The sequence below is a fragment of the Schistocerca nitens genome, chromosome 6, assembly GCF_023898315.1.
Source record: "Schistocerca nitens isolate TAMUIC-IGC-003100 chromosome 6, iqSchNite1.1, whole genome shotgun sequence".
In the NCBI taxonomy this organism is placed as follows: domain Eukaryota; kingdom Metazoa; phylum Arthropoda; class Insecta; order Orthoptera; family Acrididae; genus Schistocerca; species Schistocerca nitens.
The window spans coordinates 82,412,729-82,420,318 of NC_064619.1; the positions used below are offsets into that span (position 1 = coordinate 82,412,729).

The 7,590-nt window shown below is 43.9% G+C and overlaps 1 pseudogene; it reads right to left on the reverse strand.

The window, feature by feature from the left end:
- Positions 1–7,161: 7,161 nt before the first annotated feature.
- On the reverse strand, positions 7,162–7,274 carry LOC126191733 (U6 spliceosomal RNA; annotated as a pseudogene).
- Between the last annotated feature and the right edge of the window lie 316 nt (positions 7,275–7,590).

The window sequence follows — 7,590 nt, forward strand, 5'->3', positions numbered from 1 at the left end:
GTTGCTGGAATCGCCGGGTCCTCATTATGCCGGGCTCAACGGTCTACTGCATACGGAGTATACAGTGGACGCCCAGCTGACAGGTGTGAGGTAACAGACTTGCATAGATCACTCGGAATTCCAGCTACTTCCGATTTTCCTCTGAACGTGCCACTCGTCCCTCTGACAGCAGGTACGTTGTGGTGCGATCATAGCACGCAAGCGGTTACAAGTGCCTGTATGCAAAAAGTGTCTAAATGCCTTCTTATGTTTGGGGCCCAAAATTGTTAACTGCAGATACCGTTACTTTCTTTGGAGCATTGCGATAATGTACAAAATAAAATACACTTATGCTCATAAATGTAGGATAATTGCAGAATATGGTGCCACACAACGTGCCACTACACAAAACTGGCTCTAATAGCATAGGCACATAGGGAACACACACGACACAGATCTGTAAGTACACGGCATTGGCGATAAGTTGAGAAAACCGTCACGAAACACATGTGCTGCAGAACGCCACTGTTTCCTGCGCATGTACCCTGACATCAATATGGGATATGATCACCATGCAAATGTACACAGGCCACACAACGGGTTGGAATCCTCTGGGTCAGGTGGTCGAGCAGGTGCTGGGGTATAGCCTCCCATTCTTGCATCAGTACCTGTCGGAACTCCTGAAGTGTTGTAGGGGTTTGAAGACGTGCAGCGATACGTCGACCGAGAGCATCCCAGACGTGCTCGATGGGGTTTTCGCCTGGAGAACAGGCAGGCCACTCCATTCGCCTGATATCTTCTGTTTCAAGGTACTCCTCCAAGATGGCAGCTCGGTGGGGCCGTGCGTCATCATCCATCACGAGGAAGGTGGGACCCACTGCACGCCTGAAAAGGCGGACATAATGGTGCAAAATGACGTCCCGATACAGCTGACCTGTTACAGTTCCTCTGTCAAAGACATGCAGGGGTGTACGTGCACCAATCATAATCCCACCCCACATCATAAAACCACGACCTCTATACAGGTCCGTTTCAAGGACACGACCTCTATACAGGTCCCTTTCAAGGACATAAAGAGGTTGGTATCTGGTTCCTGGTTCACGCCAGATGAAAACCCGGTGAGAATCACTGTTCAGACTATACCTGGACTCGCCCGTGAACATAACCTGGGACCACTGTTCCAATGACCATATACTGTGTTCTTGACACCAGGCTTTACTTGCTCTCCTGTGACCAGGGGTCAGGGAAAGCTCCTTACAGGTCTCCGGGCGAATAAACCACATCTGTTCAGTCGTCTGTAGACTGTGTGTCTGGAGACAACTGTTCCAGTGACTGCGGTAAGGTACCGAGCAAGGCTACCTGCAGTACTCCGTGGCCGTCTGCGGGAACTGATGGTGAGATATCGGTCGTCTTGTGGTGTTGTACACTGTGGACGTCCCATACTGTAGCGCCTGGTCACGTTTCCTGTCTGCTGGAATCGTTGCCATAATTTTGAGATCACACTTTGTGGCACACGGAGGGCCCGTGCTACGACCTGCTGTGTCTGACCAGCCTCCAATCGCCATAGTGTTCTCCCCTCATAACGTCATCAATATGTGTTCTTTGAGCTATTTTCAATACACAGTCACCATTAGCACGTCTGGAAACGTCTGCAAACTTACTCGATGCACCGCACTCTGACATGCACCAACACACCTCTGCGTATGTGGACTGCTGCCAGCGCCACCGTGCGACGACCGCAGGTCAGATGCACGGCATGGTCATACCCCGAGGGGATTTAAACCTGCAGACCGCCCACCAGAGCGTTGTTTCACCATGTATCAGCATTATCCTTAATTTATGAGAATGAGTGTAGCAAGAGTAAAAAGAAACGTTTATACAGAACGAGTGGAAGCTTTATCAGTACTGTACTGCAATGAAATCTGTTCGTAGAAAAAAAAAGGAGAAATGGAGGAAAGGAGACGTACCGTTTGAACTTCAGATAAACGTATGTTTTGAATCGAAGGTTCGAGTTACATCTGAGTTGGTTAAACTACACTTGAAAAAATCTTATTAAGTCGTTGAAAATGTACCGTCACTTTCATTTGCTTGAAACAACATCAGTTTCCTTAATTTGCCTACCTGTCATTCGACCTGAAGCTGACGCTTTTATGATTGCGGCATTTCCTTCTTTCAATGAACAGTCTGTAGGAGTGGGTTTCATAAACTTCAGTTGTCTCGTAAGAAAGTAACACCGGACCCGTGGAAGTTGTGAAGTTGCGAGATATGAGTAAATGACAGCCCCCTGGTTGCGGAGCGTTTCGCAGCAAGCTCTTCGATCATCCTCGGTGAAACTTCACGGGCGGTACACGGCCTCGCCGTGGTCTGACCTGGCAGGAAAGTCCAGAGCTTAAGGTTGCAGCTGTTTCACGACACTTGACGTAGGTGCTCGGGTTCTTCGGAAGTCATTAACGCTCTTGTTGACTGATTGTTCATTGTGCGTCTCAGACTCAGTTTGGATCACTCGATAGGAAAGTATTGGTGCCACATCAACATTTAAAAATCAGAGAGAAATTAGGTTAATTTTGCCACACTGACAGCGTCTAGCAGCTTCAGATTCGCCCACCATATATATCATTGTTTTCTAGACACACTTGAAAAATAATTCCAACAGATTTTTGATGAAAACACATGGGAAGGACGCATTCACAGAATGAATCATTGTCGATACTAAAATCATTATGGACTGTTACATACTTATATACTCTGTTATTAGGTGTACCGATTGTATTATTTTAATTTATGGACACAAGCTATTTATGAAACTTCAGTTCTGGTGAAGACCATAATTTTAACTTAGAAAGCGATTCGTGAAACATAGTCAAAAGTTCCACCTTTCCGTATATTTCGTTTCTAGAAACAATGGCTAAGCCTCTCTAATGTCAGATCTTATTCGACTGAAAGTAACTTCTCATAAGAGGTGTACGCAGCAAAACGAGAAAGCAAATGTTTCAAATGGCTCTGAGCACTATGGGACTTAACATTTGAGGTCATGAGTCCCCTAGAACTTAGAACTACTTAAACCTAACTAACCTAAGGACATCACACACATCCATGCCCGAGGCAGGATTCGAACATGCGACCGTAGCGTTTGCGCGGTTCCAGACTGAAGGGCCTAGAACAGCTCGGCCAGTCCGGCCGGCCGAGAAAGCAGAAACAGAACTCCTTTCTTGTAGGCAAAGACAGTAGTTACAAATTTTTTCACTAGCTGCCTCTGTCTCGCACTATTTGTTGAACAACCGTTATCTATGGAAAAGCGTCAGCTGGATTGCAGTGGCAATTTTTGTTAACAAAGGATCACGTATTAGGAGATTTTGCACTCACAAGTTGTGCATGTGACAGAGCAGCGTTCTAACATAGCGAAATGTGCAATGGAAACAGCCCTTCCTCTTCGGTGGCCATGCGAGGAGGAATCGTTGAATTAGGAACGGGTTTACCGCTGTTAATCTCGTTTTAAAAGTTCTCGGATGTCCACTGAAGATAAGCCACAACTGGAAAGTCCTTCGACTTTCAGCACAAATTAGAACATTGAAAAATCACTCAACGATAACTGATGAAATTATGAGCTGATTCGAATATCTTGGAGTTCACGTCAGTGCATTTTAACTGAGGATTTAAACGTAGTGTGCCACAACGAAACTTGACCAGTGTGTGTTTTGGATGAACGGTATGTAGGATTTGACAAAGTTGATTCTGACATGACTTAAAGACCAAGCAAAACTGTAGCGATTGGGGAACTACTTCATCAAAACTACAGAGAAAAGACGAACCGTGACAACCAACCTAGGATCATGGGGTAGTCCACAATAAATGTATTTCCCAATACACTACAGCATTGTTATATTGTGTTGTTGTTGTGGTCTTCAGTCCTGAGACTGGTTTGATGCAGCTCTCCATGCTACTCTATCCTGTGCAAGCTTTTTCATCTCCCAGTACCTACTGCAACCTACATCCTTCTGAATCTGCTTTGTGTATTCATCTCTTGGTCTCCCTCTACGATTTTTACCCTCCACGCTGCCCTCCAATACTAAATTGCTGATCCCTTGATGCCTCAGAACATGTCCTACTAACCGATCCCTTCTTCTGGTCAAGTTGTGCCACAAACTTCTCTTCTCCCCAATCCTATTCAATACTTCCTCATTAGTTATGTGATCTACCCATCTAATCTTCAGCATTCTTCTGTAGCACCACATTTCGAAAGCTTCTATTCTCTTCCTGTCCAAACTATTTATCGTCCATGTTTCACTTCCATACATGGCTACACTCCATACAAATACAGAAATGACTTCCTGACACTTAAATCTATACTCGATGTTAACAAATTTCTCTTCTTCAGAAACGCTTTCCTTTCCACTGCCAGTCTACATTTTATATCCTCTCTACTTCGACCATGATCAGTTATTTTGCTCCCCAAATAGCAAAACTCCTTTACTACTTTAAGTGTCTCATTTCCTAATCTAATTCCCTCAGCATCACCCGACTTAATTAGACTACATTCCATTATCCTCGTTTTGCTTTTGTTGATGTTCATCTTATATCCTCCATTCAAGACAGTCCATTCCATTCAACTGCTCTTTCCAAGTCCTTTGCTGTCTCTGACAGAATTACAATGTCATCGGCGAACCTCAAAGTTTTTATTTATTCTCCATGAATTTTAATACCTACTCCGAATTTTTCTTTTGTTTCCTTTACTGCTTGCTCAATATACAGATTGAATAACATCGGGGAGAGGCTACAACCCTGTCTCACTCCTTTCCCAACCACTGCTTCCCTTTCATGCCCCTTGCCTCTTATAACTGCCATCTGGTTTCTGTACAAATTGTAAATAGCCTTTCGCTCCCTGTATTTGACCCCTGCCACCTTTAGAATTTGAAAGAGCGTATTCCAGTTAACATTGTCAAGAGCTTTCTCTAAGTCTACAGATGCTAGAAACGTAGGTTTGCCTTTCCTTAATCTTTCTTCTAAGATAAGTCGTAAGGTCAGTATTGCCTCACGTGTTCCAGTGGGTCTACGGAATCCAAACTGATCTTCCCCGAGGTTGGCTTCTACTAGTTATTCCATTCGTCTGTAAAGAATTCGTGTTAGTATTTTGCAGCTGTGACTTATTAAACTGATTGTTCGGTAATTTTCACATCTGTCAACACCTGCTTTCTTTGGGATTGGAATTATTATATTCTTCTTGAAGTCTGAGGGTATTTCGGCTGTTTCATACATCTTGCTCACCAGATGGTAGAGTTTTGTCATGACTGGCTCTCCCAAGGCCGTCAGTAGTTCCAATGGAATGTTGTCTACTCCGGGGGCCTTGTTTCGACTCAGGTCTTTCAGTGCTCTGTCAAACTCTTCACGCAGAATCATATCTCCCATTTCATCTTCATCTACATCCTCTTCCATTTCCATAATATTGTCCTCAAGTACATCGCCCTTGTATAGACCCTCGATATACTCCTCCCACCTTTCTGCTTTCCCTTCTTTGCTTAGAACTGGGTTTCCATCTGAGCTCTTGATATTCATGCAAGTCGTTCTCTTATCTTCAAAGGTCTCTTTAATTTTCCTGTAGGCAGTATCTATCTTACCCCAAGTGAGATAGGCCTCTACATCCTTACATTTGTCCTCTAGCCATGCCTGCTTAGCCATTTTGCACTTCCTGTCGATCCCATTTTTGAGACGTTTGTATTCCTTTTTGCCTGCTTCATTTACTGCATTTTTATATTTTCTCCTTTCATCAATTAAATTCAATATTTCTTCTGTTACCCAAGAATTTCTACTAGCCCTCGTCTTTTTACCTACTTCATCCTCTGCTGCCTTCGCTACTTCATCCCTAAAAGCTACCCATTCTTCTTCTACTGTAGTTCTTTCCCCCATTCCTGTCAATTGTTCCCTTATGCTTTCCCTGAAACTCTGTACAACCTGTGGTTTATTCAGTTTATCCAGGTCCCATCTCCTTAAATTCCCACCTTTTTGCAGTTTCTTCAGTTTTAATCTACAGTTCATAACCAATAGATTGTGGTCAGAGTCCACATCTGCCCCTGGAAATGTCTTACAATTTAAAACCTGGTTCCTAAATCTCTGTCTTACCATTATATAATCTATCTGATACGTTTTAGTATCTCCAGGGTTCTTCCATGTATATAACCTTCTTTCATGATTCTTAAACCAAGTGTTAGCTATGATTCAGTTGTGCTCTGTGCAAAATTCTACCCGGCGGCTTCCTCTTTCATTTCTTAGCCCCAATCCATATTCACCTACTATGTTTCCTTCTCTCCCTTTTCCTACTGTCGACTTCCAGTCACCCATGACTATTAAATTTTCGTCTCCCTTCACTACCTGAATAATTTCTTTTATTTCATCATACATTTCTTCAATTTCTTCATCATCTGCAGAGCTAGTTGGCATATAAATTTCTAATACTGTAGTAGGCATGGGCTTCGTATCTATCTTGGCCACAATAATGCGTTCACTATGCTGTTTGTAGAAGCTTACCCGCATCCCTATTTTCCTATTCATTATTAAACCTACTCCTGCATTACCCCTATTTGATTTTGTGTTTATAACCCTGTAGTCACCTGACTAGAAGTCTTGTTCCTCCTGCCACCGAACTTCACTAATTCCCACTGTATCTAACTTCAACCTATCCATTTCCCTTTTTAAATTTTCTAACCTACCTGCCCGATTAAGGGATCTGACATTCCACGCTCCGATCCGTAGAACTCCAGTTTTCTTTCTCCTGATAACGACATCTTCTTGAGTAGTCCCCGCCCGGAGATCCGAATGGGAGACTATTTTACCTCCGGAATATTTTACCCAAGAGGACGCCATCATCATTTAATCATACAGTAAAGCTGCATGCCCTCGGGAAAAATTACGGCTGTAGATTCCCCTTGCTTTCAGCCGTTCGCAGTACCAGCACAGCAAGGCCGTTTTGGTTATTGTTACAAGGCCACATCAGTCAATCATCCGGACCGTTGCCCTTGCAACTACTGAAAAGGCTGCTGCCCCTCTTCAGGAACCACACGTTTGTCTGGCCTCTCAACAGATACCCCTCCGTTGTGGTTGCACCTACGGTACGGCTATCTGTATCGCTGAGGCACGCAATCCTCCCCACCAACGGCAAGATCCATGGTTCATGGGGGGGGGGGGGGGGGGAGAAATGTGGAACGCTTCACGATTTTGCGTGTCATCCTTGCGTAGGGGCCATGCTAATCTTCTCTGTATCGTTCCAATTTTAGTATATGTACTGCCGAAACAAGTTAAAGTACTGAAATGACAGCGTAGGGACTGTAGTAAAATGCGGATGGACTCGTAGTTTGACGTTGATATAATCCTGTCCTTGCAGAGACAATAAGTCTGCCGTTAACATTATGATAATGCGAAAGTGTCTTACCAGAAACAGGATAACAGCTGTGCACCCACCCTTCTCAGCGCTTCCCTTGAACTGAATGGGACTTAAAGGGGAAGCAATTTCAGGACACCGAAGAAATGAATCAAAAATCTCTGTAAGTAATACGACTCGTGTTTTGCCCCCATGAAAGCATTATTAATTTGGGTAAATCGTCGTATCTCATGAACATCATT